Here is a 16230-nt window from a genome sequence, read left to right as displayed (position 1 = left end):
TTGTTTATTTAGGCCATGTTAAACTGGTGGGATATGTGGAAACAGAAAGAGGCATAAACAGTTTGTGTTACTGTAGATGGAGTAATAAAAAAAATTAAAAATGATCAGTGCCCCTTTATAAGGGTTTACCTGCTCCGGGGTCCGGTGGATTTTTGGGGCTCAAGGGACACTCAGGTACTAATATTACCATTAATTTTAAAAAGCTGGTTATGTGTATATGTTTGGAATTGGTGTTAATTTGTAAACGCTGGGTTTGTGTGCTGGGGGAATTTGAGTGTTGGGCTCCTGCTGAGGGCTAGAGCTTCTAAAGTGACATCACTCTGGGAGAACAGCTGAGCAAGCTGAGACCTGATTGCCTTGGCAATGGCTTGCTGGTCAGTTGGGAGGTGAGTGAGACACTGGGCAGACCTGTGTAAATGCTGTCACACAAAATCTGTTTTAGAACAGTTCTGGGAGTATTTTAAATGACATGAAGGAGTGTGGAGGGAATGAATAAGATTTAGTACCTTAAACTAAAAAGCCTGACGCGGTTTAGAGGCTTTAGAAAGGCCTGAGCTGACTGAGACGTGGTGTGGAAAGGCTCTGACCATAAACCCTACCAGACTGTTAATGTGTAAATGAGCTGGTGAAGCGGGTGGATTTAATAAAGTGTTATATGTGAGACCTCAGCATAAGCGCCGACTATAGTGTATTCAAATATTCCTTCAAATCTAAATGGTCTGGGAAGGAGATTTAAAAGTATAAAAATTCCCAGTGACCATGAATGAGTAATCATCTATGGGAGAACACTGACTGCACCGTATTTAGGCGGCAGTGTATATGTCATATTGCTGGGAGTTATTTATTTTAATCCCAGGTAATTTTTATGTTCTCAGCCAGTTTAAAGAAAATTACTCTCAACACTCCTTGTATTTGTCAACCATCGGATGGAAAGACTAGGGATTCCTAATTATATGTTTTTTTTTCTGGAAGGTAGATAGGGAGTGTTATCACAGACCTAATTGAATCAGACTGTTAGCTAGAGTTTAGCGTTTATTGATTTGTTAAAGCGTAGTATAGTAGGTATCCCTGTTCCTGGTTCCTGCTCCCTGGCCAGGGGTCATCGCGCCATCACATCTCCTCATGGTACCCACCGTTTGAAGAGGAAAGAAGGAAAAGGGAAAAGAAGACTATCATAGCAAAGTCTACAAAAATATCCTTTTATACTCTTCAATAGCTAAAGGAAAAGGGTCATAGAGACTATTATAGAGATATAAATTGCATATCCAAAAATCAATTTTAACACAGCTGTTCCTTAATATATTTATAACCAATATTTATTGCATTTTAAAAGGAAGCATCTTGTGCAAACAGAAACAAAAAAAAGGCAAAGATCTGCCACAGAAATGGCAAATCAAAAGAAAAAAAGCAGATCAAAAAAGACAAAAAAATAGAACAGGAGGGTAACAGAAGTGGTTTATTACAAGTTACCCGACGTGGCCACGTTTCGCCCTCAGGCTGCGTCAGGGGTAAAAAAACTTCACAATGCTATGTTGACTGCCAGTCAACATAGCATTGTGAAGTTTGCTGAGTAAGCTTGGGAAGCACTTATGTAAGGTGGTTGTATGACTACTTTTAGGGGTTCACTTTGCTTTTTACCCCTATTAGTTTTTTTACCCCTGACGCAGCCTGAGGGCGAAACGTGGCCACGTCGGGTAACTTGTAATAAACCACTTCTTCTGTTAGCATCTTGTGCAATAAATCATTTGAATCATTTTAATCTAAAGTATAGTGTGTAATGTTGTCATCAAAGGAAATTCCTGGACCATCTTGAATTGCACACTACTTACCATATATAATATAGAATTTCCTTATTTTTCCTGTATTTCCCCAATTGGTGAGTGTTTAGCGTGGGAACCTTACACCGTGATTGAATCCTTTTACTATCCGCTTTTAAAACCTCACCCATAGGGGATCTACATTACATAAGAATAGCCATTACCGGGTCAGACCAATGGTCCATCCAGCCCAGTACCTAGATTGTAAGCTCTTTGAGCAGGGACTGTCTCTCTATGTCAAATGTTCAGCGCTTCATGCGTCTGGTAGCGCTATATAAATGCTATTAGTAGTAGTAGTAGTAGTATTCTGCTTCCAACAGAGATCAATCCAGGTCACAAATACCTGGCAGAAACCCATACCCAATTAGTAGCAACAGTCCATGCTACCAATCCTGGGGCAAGCAGTGCCCATCCATGTCCATCTCAATAACAGAATATGGACTTTTCCTCTGGCAACTAGTTTCAGAGCTTAACTATTCTCTGAGTGAAAAAATATGTCCTTCTATTTGTTTTAAAAGTACTTCCATGCAATTTCATTGAGTGTCCCCTGGTCTTTGAACTTCTTGAAAGAGTGAAAAATCAATTCACTTCTACCAGTTCTACACCACTCAGGATTTTATAAACCTCAATCATAACCCCCCACTCTCAGCTGTCTCTTTTCCAAGCTGAAGAGCCCTAACCCCTTTAGCCTTTTCTCATATGGGAGAAGTTCCATCCCCTTTATCATTTTGGTCACTCTTCTTTGAATCTTTTCTAATTCCACTATATCTTTGAGATACAGCGACCAGAACTAAATGTAATATTCAAGGTGAGGTTGCACCATGGAGCAATACAGAGGCATTATAATATTCTTGGTCCTATTTTGCATCCCTTTCCTAATAATTCCGAGCATCCTGTTTGCTTTGGCTGCTGCTGCCACACACTGGGCAGAAGATTTCAGCGTATTGTCTATGACGACACAAATCTTTTTCTTGAGTGCTGACTCCTAAGGTGGACCCTTAGCATTGGGTAACTAGGATTTGGATTATTCTTTCTAATGTGCATCACTTTGAAGTTGTCCACATCTACCATTTGGAAGCCCAGATTACCTTAATGGTGAAGAATCAGCCTGCTATATCCTCATGGGTTAGCAATTCAAAAGGCGCTTGCTATAAAGCAGTACCGTCAGAGGACTAGGGGCAAGTCCCAGAATGTAAATCTTTGCTGGCTTGCAAACTTCCCACACCTCCATAAAGTTCTGTCAAAGCTGACAAAGTTGATGGAGCACTTTCTGAGTATCTACGTCCTTACCTATCCCTATCCTCTCTCTCATACCTCTTTTATCCCATTTACCCCTTGTTAATTTGTCCTACCACATACCTCCTTTGTTGATTCTGATACCACAGATTGTATTCTCTTGTTACTATGTAAGCCGCATTGAGCCTGCGATGAGTGGGAAGCGCGGGATACACATGTAATAAATAAATAATCTGCTAAGTCATCCAGGCATCTGATTCCTAGCCATCTAAATCAGAGGGGAAGTACCATCTGAATATAATTGATAATCAACATCCTTTCAGAGCCTTGGTGTCTGCTATCCGACACCCTGCAAAAATCTGTGTCTGCCATCTGTAAACAGCACTGAGGACAGTTAACATCTGTGTATTGAGAACAGCAAAAGTAGAAACTGTATGAATAAGACCCTCATCCATCTGGTGAGCCAGTCTTGGTACTACTATGAGGATTTACAATAAATGCTATACACAATAGAGGAGAACAGGAAAGTATGTAAATTGTTGGCCACCTGTTTTCACAATGACTTATCTGTTACGTTATGAAGTAAAGGAACAATACAAGTTTTGGTTCAGAACAAGAGACTTTGTGTGGTCTGAATTATTAAATGAAGTGTGGTGTTAAGGTCTGATGCTGCTTGCTCAGCCTCCCAAGGAGAATCTAGTCCTGGCACTGGTCCCTCAACTAAGAAATAACTACTACTACTACTTAACATTTCTAAAGCGCTACTAGGGTTACGAAGCGCTGTACAAATTAACATAGAGGGACGGTCCCTGCTCAAGGAGCTTACAATCTAAGAGACAAGTGAACGGACAGTCCGATAGGGGCGGTCAAATTGGGGCAGTCTGGATTTACTGAACGGTAAGAGTTAGGTGCCAAATAAGAGCATGTGCCCCTCACCCCAGCTTATTGGGTTCACACTAGGCAGCCGCCTAGCTGTACTATAACAAGAGACATTTATAGTTTTAGCAGTAAAAATCCTCATTTTTAAAAAAACAAATTGTAATAAGCGCACAGAAGATTACAAATAAGTGAAGGAAAGGCAGATTTGGCCCGATTAGATAGGCTTTACAGCATTCACCTGCCATAATATTCCAGGTTTCAATGCTCATTTGAACGATGGAGAAACAAATAAAATCAGATGGACATGTCTGCAGCTGCCTTCCGAGTACCTTGACTCCTCCAACAGCAATCCCTGTCACTCCACTATTCTAAATTAGAAGAATATATCTTTTCAAACCTCCAACATGTACTTTTCCCTGGACATAAGAATGATTTGTGCAGTAGGACTTACTCATGTTTTTGCATTCCTTTTTTTGACCGAGTTTTTTTGCTTCCTAAGTGGAATACATTTCTCAGTTCTCCTTTCACCTGAGCCTCCCACTAGAACTAAATTACCTCCACTTTCAGAACAAGGGGTAATTACTGAGCTACGGATTTATTTTCTGAAGGAAAGGCAGGGAAGGCAATACACTTTGGTTACAGGGCTTTTACTTATACCTCCACAGGGGAGCAAAGAAAGCAGCAGGAAATAGACTGACCAGTTTAGGGTCATTATGCTTCACTAAAATCAACCAATTTTTAGTCTGCAGCATGTTCCATGGGAGCAGCCTACAGCTGCTGGCCATCTTAGGCACTAAAAGGAAGACACTATGGTTAAACAAGTCTCCAGATTACCATACAGTAACTGTTGGAGGCATTCACAGCATCTTCCCATACAGTGACCAGACAGAAAATACAAACAAACTTTACTGCTTGGTAACTGCAGTGACAGGTTGCATGGATAAATTAGCTTTGATTGTGCTTTTGATTTTTCTTTTTATGAACTGTAAAAAAGTTATTCTTGGGGCTCACCAATAAAAGTGTTTTGTTTATATACCTGCTGGTGCTTACTTGTCTTTTTGGCTTAGTTTTACAACTTCACTCCAATTTAGGCCTTCAGCTGTATCTTCCCCTATCAGGACCCTTTATTTCACATGTAGCAGCATGATGAATTCAGTGCTTTTTCAGAGGCCTAGCCAGACCTCAAAGTGGGGGGGGTCCAGAGCCCAAAGTGAGGGGGCACATTTTGGCCCACCTCCCCGCCACAACGCCACATTTCTCCAGCGTTGCTCTCCTTTCATTGCCTGCCGTGCTCCCCCTTACGTTGTGCACGCTACAGTTTGAAGTTTTGTTTATTTCATGTTCACTGCCTCGTCATTGTTATAAGCAGTGACTATTTAAAAAATAAATAAATAAAAAGATGGGTAAAATTCTGGAGTCGACCAAGTTATTTGTATGGCGAATTATACAAATCTGAACTCGTTATTCAGCCTCCCAAAGTAATACAGTCCTAGCCTTGGTCCCAAAAGTACAAATTTAGTTGTGATCCCGTTCCCACTCCACAGGGCACATCTAAGGCAGCTGGTTAGGTCAAGACTCAAACTAGGGGTTATACACATTTTGGTGCACTGAAAAGAAATGACTTTTGGGTTTTCACCTATACTTAGAGGGCTTACAATCTACACCACCACCCCTCCCCCACCCCCCGTTTACTAAGCCAAGCGGCAACACCGACACGGCATTAGCACACCACCAACCACTAGTATGGCTTAGTAAATGGAAAGGGTGGTAAGTTTGGTGCTCGAGGCACTAGAAGCACCAGTGGGAGACGCGGGATTTGACCACCACCTTCCCTGGTTCTCAACCCACTGATCTATCCCACTAGGCAACTCCTCCAATACCAGTATCCCTTATGCCCACATTCACAGAATGTACTTTTGTAGAGACCAACTATGATCACTGGGTACGTGAAACGATTCTGGACTGGATTTAAAGAGACCCCATTTACACAGATTTCTCCCAGAGTTACCCCCTTATCCAAAGCTACCTTGAACATTACTCCTGAGGGATCAGTGAAAACCGGTGCCACCGAAGGCAGTGGTTCCGCCATCTTGGGTTACATGTACGGGTTTTGTCTTTCTCAGTTTTATGACTCTTAGGAGACATCACACTCCCATATTTCCTTAAGTATTAGTCCATGAAACAAAAAATGTTCACACTTTCAATAAAGGTCCAATGAAGCTCAGAAGCGGTCAATTCTAGGGCTGAGAAGGTGCGGGACCCCAGAGAGGCAGAAGACATGTCCTCTCCTCTCATGGCATCACATGGTCTCGCTACAACATATTTGTTTTTATTATTTTGACGTTTAAAACCACTTATCCTTGAAACATGCTCAAAACAGAATAATCAATCTGTGTTATCTAAAAAGTAAACTTCTACAAAAGAGATGAAATGAAGATATGAATCCATGTGCCCCAATGAAAAGATTTTAATTTTATTTCCATTTAATTTCAACATTTTACCTTTATAAAACCAGGCTTCCCAAGGAAGATTACAACAACAGTTAAGATGAACCCATCAGGAAAAAGGATATCCTCACGGAAATTTGGCCATGTATTACTGTATTCTACATAAGTACATAAGTATTGCTATACTGGGAAAGACCAAAGTTCCATCAAGCCCAGCATCCTGTTTCCAACGGTGGCCAATCCAGGTCACAAATACCTGGCAAGATCCCAAAAAATTACAAAACATTCTATACTGCTTATCCCAGAAATAGTGGATTTTCCCCAAAGTCCATTTAATAATGGTCTATGGACTTTTTCTTCAGGAAGCCGTCCAAACATTTTTTTTGAACTCCGCTAAGCTAACTGCCTTTACCACATTCTCTGGCAATGAATTCCAGAGTTTAAATTACACGTTGAGTGAAGAAAAAATTCTCCAATTCAATTTAAATTTACCATATTGTAGCTTCATCGCATGCCCCCTGGTCCTAGTATTTTTGGAAAGCGTAAACAAACGCTTCACATCTACCCGTTCAACTCCATTCATTATTTTATAGACCCCTATCATATCTCCCTTCAGCCGCCTTTTCTCCAAGCTGAAGAGCCCCAGCCGCTTTAGACTTTCCTCATAGGGAAGTCGGCCCATCCCCTTTATCATTTTCGTCGCCCTTCTCTGCACCTTTTCTAATTCCACTATATCTTTTTGGAGATGCGGCAACCAGAATTGAACACAATATTCGAGGTGCAGTCGCACCATGGAGCGATACAAAGGCATAACATCCTCATTTTTGTTTTCCATTCCTTTCCTAATAATACCTAACATTCTATTTGCTTTCTTAGCCGCAGCAGCACACTGAGCAGAAGGTTTCAACGTATCATCAACGACGACACCTAGATCCCTTTCTTGGTCTGCGACTCCTAACGTGGAACCTTGCATGACATAGCTATAATTCGGGTTCCTCTTTCCCACATGCATCACTCTGCACTTGCTCACATTAAATGTCATCTGCCATTTAGACGCCCAGTCTCCCAGTCTCGTAAGGTCCTTGTAATTTTTCACAATCCTCCCGCAATTTAACGACTTTGAATAACTTTGTGCCATCAGCAAATTAAACCTCATTAGTTACTCCCATCTCTAGGTCATTTATAAATATGTTAAAAAGCAGCGGTCCCAGCACAGACCCCTGGGGAACCCCACTATGTACACTTATCCATTGAGAATACTGACCATTTAACCCTATTCTCTGTTTTCTATCTTTTAACCAGTTTTTAATCCACAATAGAACACTACCTCCTATCCCGTGACTCTCCAATTTCCTCTGGAGTCTTTCAAGAGGTACTTTGTCAAACGCCTTCTGAAAATCCAGATACACAATATCAACCAGCTTACCTTTAGCCACATGTTTGTTCACCCCTTCAAAGAAATGTAGTAAATTGATGAGGCAAGATTTCCCATCACTAAATCCATGTTGACTTTGTCTCATTAATCCATGCTTTTGAATATGCTCTATAATTTTGCTCTTAATAATAGTCTCTACTATTTTGCCCGGCACTGACATCAGACTCACCGGTCTATAATTTCCTGGATTTCCTCTGGAAACTTTTTTTTTTTTTTTAAATCGGCATTACATTGGCCACCCTCCAATCGTCCGGTACCATGCTGGATTTTAAGGCTAAATTACATATTACTAATAGCTCCGCAAGTTCATTTTTCAGTTCTATCAGTACTCTGGGAAGAATACCATCTGGTCCAGGAGATTTGCTACTCTTCAGTTTGTAGAACTGCCCCATTACATCCTCCAGGTTTACAGAGAATTCATTAAGTTTCTCCAACTCGTCAGCTTCGAATACCATTTCTGGCATCGGTATCCCACCGAGCAAAAAGAGAGGGAAAAACAGCATACACAAAAAGTATACAAACAAAAAAGCACAACTGGGCCTTCAAGACTGAGACAACAGGAGTCCTTTATTAATGAATGACCCAACACGGGCCGTGTTTCGGCGTCAACAACGCCTGCCTCAGGGGTCTAATAATCAAATGAAATTTATAAGAATAAAAACATGAAATAAAAAGTATATAGAAAATATATATAAAAATAATATTTAAAAAAACGTAATCTAATCAAAGCATCACCATCAAAATTCTATATAAAAGGAACAAAATTTTAAAACAGATACTTAGACAATATACTTAAATATATACATGTATATAAAACGTACATTAAAAGACATCTATAAAATGTTTGAAAATGTCCAAGGAGCACAGTCATAACAAACCAGCCACATATATATGTTTAAATAAATATTCATATCCAGTGAATTCAACATGTAAATTAAAGTTGATTACTGTTCAATGTTTGATAAACTAAAGGTTTACAATTAAAGTTAAAGTAACACAGTTAGTAGGACAATAAGTATCCTTCAAAACGTAAATTATTATAACTCCAACATACTTAAGTAAATAGAAATAAAAAATGTTCTTACCGATGTGTAGTTTTAAATTATGTAAATGACGATGAAATTCAAATCCTATAGAGAGAAGGAAAAATCAAAGAGAGCAAGGGGGAGATCTACTGAGTACGATATTTTTAAGTACAGAATCTCAAATCTCAATAGAGGTAGGTTTTGTATTGGCAGTATTGTGATCATTAGTAAATGTGCCACACATAGTTGTTTTGTCCTGAAGATCAAAATTGAAATAATACATTTCAAAATACAAGCCAGCGTCTATTCCGCATAACTAGTGATAGGTGTGAAGTTATTTTATGGTTCGTTTTAATGATGCGAACATTAATGGTGGTTAGTGATAGAACAGGTATTATTAAATTATTAGCATGTATTAAAAGGTACAAAATCTGATTGGATCTACTGTCGGTAGTATTATGCATCCAAAACACGGCTTTCTAGTTTATCAGCCTAAAGAAGCCGTCTAAGTTAATGCAGATATTGCTTACCTCCAAATGAAGAAAATGCAATTTTAAAATGGCATCAGCTATCAAAAGAGACGATGCTGTCTGAACTCTCCTGTGTTAACGTCGTCGGCCGTGCAAAAGCCAAAGTGGGGTGCCTTTTCGCTGGTCTTTTTAAATAAAAATAATGGTGCCAAAAAATGCTGACGAATTGGAGAATGAAAATGTAATGACGTGTTATTGTGAAGACCGAAGCAAAAAATTCACTTAATCTCTCCGCTATGGCTTTGTCTTCCCTGATCGCCCCTTTTACTTCTCTGTCATCTAGAGGTCCAACCGATTCTTTTGCCGGCTTCCTGCTTTTAATATACCTAAAAAAGTTTTACTATGTGTTTCGGCCTCCAACGCAATCTTTTTTTTCGAAGTCCCTCTTAGCCTTTCTTATCAGAAAAATGAGCACAAAATACAGAGTTCATTACTGCTGTTCCTACCAGATACAATAATTTTTATGCTGATTTAGTGATTTTTAGATTTTTTTGGTTCATGATGTATCTACATATAGGAAGCTTTCAAATAAAAATGCTGTCACATAAAAAAAATAAAAATCCTTTATTCTCCACATTTTAAGGAACTGCCTAGCCAACTGGAACAGCTTTAGACTTTTTACAGATGGGCCAAGTATGGGCAGTCTGTTTATTTCTAATAAGCGTTTGTTATTGTTTTCAATAGTGTTTGCTATTGCTTTGGGTGACTCAATGTGGCGGCAAGCTCTGCCTACTGGCTTCAGCAAACAAACGGGCCAGATAGACTCATGCTGTCTCCAGCCAGCGAATACACTGCTCTCTTCCTCCTGTAGCCCACTGGACAAACATTCCAGTCAGTGGCATAGCCACAGGAGGGCCTGGGTGGGGAGGGGCCCACCCACTTAGGGCTCAGGCCCGCCCAACAGTAGCACACGTTTGGCGGTAGCTGGTGGGGATCCCAAGCTCAGCCAGCTCAAGATTTCCCCCTGATGGTAATGAAAACGCTATTCTCCACAATAATGGCACCTGCGCATGCTCAGCTTTCAGTGCATGCCTGCTGCAGACTGTCAAGATGGAAAGAAGCGTTTTCTCACCAGCTAAGATATTTTTTGGGTGGTGGTTGGGGGGGGGAGGGGAGAACACTTGGTGCCCACCCACTTCTTGCCTAGGCCCACCCAAAATCTGTTGTCTGGCTACGCCCCTGTTCCAGTCAATAGACTACAGGGGAAGGTGGGAGCAGTAATTGGGATACAAAAACACTCCCTTTCTCTCTTCCTTTGCTGCTCTGCAGCATGGAGATTTCTGCTCCAAATTTTAATGTATATCAAAAATATTGGAAGTGCCCAGGCACCCTCGGAGCTGGCACCCATAGGTCCAAGGACTCTGAATTCTAGACATATTATAGTTCCTTGAACTACATGAGCTTTGACTGTGTTTGTATTGTAAACACTTTGTGGGACTCACCAGTAAAGGTAACATAGTACATGACGTAAGATAAAGACCTGTACAGTCCATCCAGTCTACCCAACAAGATAAACTCATTTTACATGATATGTGATACTTTATACCACAGTTTGATTTGTCCTTACCATTCTCAGGGCACAGACCGTAGAAGTCTGCCCAGCACTGTTCTTGTACTAAGTTCTGAAGCTAACATCGAAACCCCTTATAATTTACACTACAATCCATCCATATCTATTCAGTCATGATCAGGGCGTAGACCGTAGAAGTCTGTCCAGCACCAGTTATGCTCCCCAATTACCAGTGTCGCCACCTAATCTCTGCTGAGATTCTGTGGATCCATTCCTTCTAAACAGGATTCCTTTGTGTTTATCCCATGCATGTTTGAATTCCATTATCGTTTTAATCTCCACCACCTTCAGCAGGAGAGCATTCCACATATTCACCATCCTATCTGTAGAAAAAAAAAAAAAAAACAACTTCCTGACATTACTCCTGAGTCTGCCCCCCCCCCCTTCAACCTCAATTCATGTCATCTAGTTCTACCACCTTCCGGTCTCCGAAAAAGGTTTGTTTGCGGATTAGCACCTTTCAAATATTTGAAGGTCTGTATCATGTCACCCCTGTTTCTCCATGTTTTACTTAACAAAAACTCCTAGTGTGTAGTTGACTTTTTTTGCTTCTGTTTTCAATCTCTCTCCAGTTTATATGCTAAGCTCTGTCTCCCCGTCTCCCCCCCCCCCCCCCCCCACCACCCCACCATGTCATTTACTTCACATTTTGGAGCATTGGTCTGTTGCTTGTACCTCTTTAAAGCATCAGTCACCCAACATCTTTGGGTAGGAACTCTGGGGCTTCCCTTACCCCCTACTGAGATGCTGGCTACAAATATATTTGGGATTTAGACACACAGCAGTGCTGCAAAGAGAAATGTTTTTATGTTACTTCCTTGCACTCTGTCTCTCTTTGGTAAGTCTGCCAGAAAATTCTGTAACCACTTCCTTCATTTGACCAACATGACAGGAAAATTGTAGCTCAGCCACATCAACTGGAAAAAAATAATCTGTGAATCATGAAGCCCTTTCATCTGTAAATCTATTTAGTTCTGAGTGTGTCTTGTACAGAAGAGGCAAAGCAGGAGTTTATGTATTTATTCATGGGCTGGGTAATTCACTCTTGTATACCTTTGGACTTCCAGAGCTGGGACCTGGCACCATAAGCCTGCACTCACTACTCAGGGATGTTTCCCACTTTGTCAGTGGTATTCCCTTCCAGTCCTCAAAGACACTCACAGGGTGTTCAGGCTCTCTCTAATGAATATGTATAATATACCACACTATATCAGTTATGCTACACCTTTATTTATTCCTTAATACAAAATTGCATAACACCAATATCATTGCCTTATCATTCACTCCCACACTCATTCACCCTAATGAATACGTATAAGAACAATTTGTATGCATACTACTGCTAGAGAGCACAGCTGCCATTTTGCACAGGAGCCAAGAGCCACCAATGGATATCACTCCTGTGTGTTCCTAGACCACTAGGGAACCCCTAGGGTAGGCCCTGGGGGGGGGGGTCACAAGATGGAGTCACTCAAACAAAACAAACAAAAACAATATTCAGTCTGCTAACCCAGTTAGTTAACTGGATAAAGTTAGGATAGCCTTTTTGTTGTCTAGTTAGCTAACCAGACAGTGGGCTGAATATTATCACAACCTGTTTAACTTTTGGGTCCTCCTCTGGCATTAACCTTAAAGTCTATTTCACAAAAACATACTTCCTTTTACAACATTTCATTCCTTTTATTTACAAATAATCATACAATGTACAACCAATCACCTATGCAGATTGGTTGTACATTATATGATTATTTGTAAATAAAAGGAATGAAATGTTGTAAAGGAAGTACGTTTTTGTGAAATAGATACGAGATTTGTTCTTCTAGGTATAATAGATTTATCCCTAATGTTATATATAATTAACCTTACAGTGCCACAGCAATCATAAGCAATATATTCATTAAGCAAACAGTGCTACTGAAATACCACTGAATACTGGCCAACAGCTAGCACAGTGTAGTTTAACTGGGTAGGAGCTCTCCTGTCCAGTTAAACCCTGATGAGTATCTACCCCAAAGAGAACAGTTAAATAGATCATGAACCTAACGGTCAGTGAAAAATACGCAGTTAAGAATTTTTGAAGTTTTTTTGTTGGCTTACCTCATGTCAAATTCTGACCTTTTTGAATTCAACAGACTAATCTAGATGGTGGCCTGGTAACCAAAATAAGCAGAAAGGATTTAGAACTGAAATGATGTACCATACTTTTTTTTTTTTTTTTTTAATGTTGGATAAAAGGCTCACACAAAACCAACTGGATAGAAAAATGTATATGAAACCTGACAAAGACCAATTTCAGCACACATCCACCAGTGTCCAAGGTATCTTACATATTGACAAAAGAATATTTATAGCCAAACTGGGTCAGACCAATGGCCCATCTAGCCCAGTAGCCTGCTTCCAACAGTGGCCAATCCAGGCCAAGTACCTGGCATAAACCAAAATAGTAGCAACATTCAATGCTACCAATCCCAAGGCAAGCAGTGTCTTCCCAATGTCTATCTCAATAGCAGATTATAGATTTTTTTCCCTCTGGAACTTGTCCAAACTTTTTCTAAACCCAGCTAAGCTAACCACTTTTACCATATCCTCTGGCAATGAGTTCCAGAGTCTGTCTATTCACTGAAAGGGTCTTTTACTAAAGCTTAGCTTGAGTTATCTGCAGCATCTTTAGGCTTCTAACATTTGTATCAGACACTTCAAATTGTGTTTTTTCCTAGCGTCTACAAGCTCTTAGAAGTTAACAGGGATAATTTGCATCCTTTACTCTGCTCGTTCCTGAAACACTCCTGGCTTTCTTTTCATCATTGTTTGAAACCTCTCTATTGAGATTCCCTAAATGTCCTATTTTAACAGTGTCCTTTAAGGATACTCAACACCGAACTATGTGCTCCCCCCCCCCCCCCATTTTAGTTTAAAAGCTGCTCTATCTCCTTTTTAAATGTTAGTGCCAGCAGCATGGTTCCATCCCGGTTAAGGTGGAGTCCGTCCACCCATGTACAAACAAGATTTAAAATATTATTTTCATATACAGAAGTGTATATTAACAAAAAACAACTCATTCAAAATTACTATATTATATATATATATATATATATATATATATATATATATATATATATACACACACACACATACATACAAGAAAGAAAAAACTACAAAATATTGCACAAGAATCCAAAAAAATGAAGCCAAATATCCAAGAGAGAACAAATGAAAAGGAAAACAAGCAGGGAAAGCATAGAAACATGATGGCAGATAAAAGGTCAAATAACCCAATAGCCCATCCATATCATCCACTATGGCCTCCTCCCCCAAGGGATCCCATGTGCTTGTCCCATGCTTTTTTGAATTCAGATAGACTTTTGTCTTAACCACCTCCAATGGGAAGCCATTCCATGTATCTACCACCCTTTGTATAAAAAAACTATTTCCTTAGATTACTCCTGAGCCTATAACCTTTTATGACCAAGACCACTGATAAGTTTTGTAGTCACCCTCTGGACTAACTCCACCCTGTTTATACCTTTCTGAAAGTGTGGTCCCAGAATTGCACACAGTACTCTAAATAGGGCTCACCAGAGAGTTATATGAGGGCACAATCACCTCTTTTTCCTACTGGCCATTCCTCTCATTATGCACCCAAGTATCCTTATGGCTTTGGTAGTCACCTTGTCTATCTGTTTGGCCACCTTAAGATTGCCAGATACAACCACCACCAAGTCCCGTTCCTCTTTCATACACAGAAATACTTACCCTCCATATCAGGGTTCTGAACCTAGTTCTCGGGATACACCTAGCCAGTCTGGTTTTCAGAATATCCATGATGAATATGCAGGAGCTACATTTGCATTCACTGCCTTCATTATATGCAAATCTATTTCATGAATATTCATTGTAGGTATCCTAACAACTGACTGGTTGGGTGTGTCCCAAGGACTGGACTGAGAACCCCTGCTCTATACTATATCACTCCCTTGAGTATCCCCTAGTCTTTGTACTTTTGGAAAGAGTAAAAATTGATTCACTTCTACTCGTTCTACACCACTCAGGATTTTGTAGACCTCAAATCATATATCCCCTCATCTGTCTTTTCCAAGCTGTAGAGACCTAACCTCTTATGAGAGGAGTTCCATCCCTTTTATCAATTTGGTCGCTGTTCTTTGAGCCTTTTCTAATTCCACAGTACTTATTTGAGATACACCAACCAGAACTGAATTCCTCAAGGTGAGGTTGCATCATGGAGCAATACAGAGGCCACCCCTTTCCTAACAATTCCTAGCATCCTGTTTGCTTTTTTGGTGGACCCTAGCATCAGGTAACTACGATTCGGATTATTCTTCCCAATGTGCATCACCTTGCATTTGTCCACATTAAATTTCTTCTGCCATTTGGATGTCCAGTCTTCCAACTTCCTAAGGTCTTCCTGCAATTTTTCACAGTCCGCATGTGTTTTTAACACCTTGAATAGTTTTGTGTCATCTGCAAATTTAATCACCTCACTTGTCGTTTCGATTTCCATATCATTTAGAAACATGTTAAACACCACCAGTCCCAATACTGATCCCTGCGGCACTCCACTATTCACCCTCCTCCATTGAGAAAAATGACCATTTAACCCTACCCTCTTGTTTTTTGTCCAATAACCAATTCTTAATCCTTAGAAGGACATTGCCTCCTACCCATCACTTTTAAATTTTCTCAGGAGTCTCTGATGAGAAAATTTGTCAAAAGCTTTTTGAAAATCTAGATATACTATATGAACTGGTTCACCAGCTCACCTATTGCCACATGTTTATTGAGAAGTGGTGCCCTGTTTTCTTGGTCAGGTCTTTCCTTTCTTTCTTCCTCATGGGATATCATTGGATGCACCCGGTTTCTTCATTTAAGATGCAGCTGATCGAGTACATTCTGTCTGGATTGTGAGTCACTCCTTTATTCATTGGGCAGCTCACAGAACAATGCACCATCCAGGTGGTTTACATCTTGGTATCCAAACCAGGACATCAAATTGCCAATCTTCAAATTCAAGCTTGATGCAGTGAAGAATTTTCCCCTGCATTGTTTTGCAGTGACATCAATCCCTCTCCCACCTCCTCTACCCCTCCTCCAGTGTTCACCTACCCTTGCTTATTACCTCTCCTACTCCCTTCACCCTTGCCCTTCTCTACCTATATTTTTTTGTTATTCGACTATACTTATATTATCTCTGTCTATACTCTGTAATCCCTATTACTATGTAAGCCGCATTGAACCTGCTTCGAGCGGGAAAGTGCGGGGGGTACAAATGTAAT

General features: G+C 40.2%; 1 protein-coding gene across 4 annotated transcripts in view; it reads right to left on the bottom strand.

Moving 5' to 3' along the window:
* MCUB (mitochondrial calcium uniporter dominant negative beta subunit) overlaps positions 1-16230 on the bottom strand; it is a 149226-nt gene that overhangs the window by 46642 nt on the left and 86354 nt on the right. The window contains exon 2 of one of the 4 annotated variants that reach the window (XM_030190806.1): positions 8900-8944. The exons of the other annotated variants lie outside the window; for them this stretch is intronic. The gene's annotated coding sequence lies outside the window, so the exon portion shown is untranslated. The remainder of the gene's footprint in view (positions 1-8899; positions 8945-16230) is intronic. 4 annotated transcript variants of the gene reach the window in all.

This window comes from Microcaecilia unicolor, chromosome 2, assembly GCF_901765095.1.
Source record: "Microcaecilia unicolor chromosome 2, aMicUni1.1, whole genome shotgun sequence".
In the NCBI taxonomy this organism is placed as follows: Eukaryota; Metazoa; Chordata; class Amphibia; order Gymnophiona; family Siphonopidae; genus Microcaecilia; species Microcaecilia unicolor.
This window is presented reverse-complemented; position numbering and strand designations above follow the sequence as displayed.